A 502-nucleotide genomic window follows, 5' to 3' on the forward strand; every position below is an offset into this window, starting at 1 on the left:
ACCCTCTTCTTCATCTCCCTCTTTGCTTCCTCTCCATCCCATTCCTTCATCATTCTCCAATGCCTCTCCATCTCCCCCTCATTCTCCTTTCTCCCTCACCTCCCATTCTCTTCGCTCACCCTCCTTCCCTCTTCCTCTCCATCCTCCCTTTCCCCTTCCTCTCTATCCCTCCCTCACTCTCCTTATCCCTCCCTCACTCTCCTTATCCCTCCCTCACTCTCCTTATCCCTCCCTCACTCTCCTTGTCCCTCCCTCACTCTCCTACCCTCCTCCAATCTCCTTTCCTCCCTCACTCTCCTTATCCCTCCCCACATTCTCCTTTCTCTCCATCACTCTTTCCCCCCTCTCAAACCCTTCTACCCCATCCTTCCTCTACCACCCCTCATTCTCCTTCTCATCATCCTCTATCCCCTCCTCATCCCTTCCTCCCATCCTTCTCTCTATCCATCCTTTCTCCCCATCCTCTCCATCCTTCCCTCCTCCCTCATCCGTCTCTCCTCTT

The sequence above is a fragment of the Penaeus monodon genome, chromosome 28 (genome assembly GCF_015228065.2).
Source record: "Penaeus monodon isolate SGIC_2016 chromosome 28, NSTDA_Pmon_1, whole genome shotgun sequence".
Classification (NCBI taxonomy): Eukaryota; Metazoa; Arthropoda; class Malacostraca; order Decapoda; family Penaeidae; genus Penaeus; species Penaeus monodon.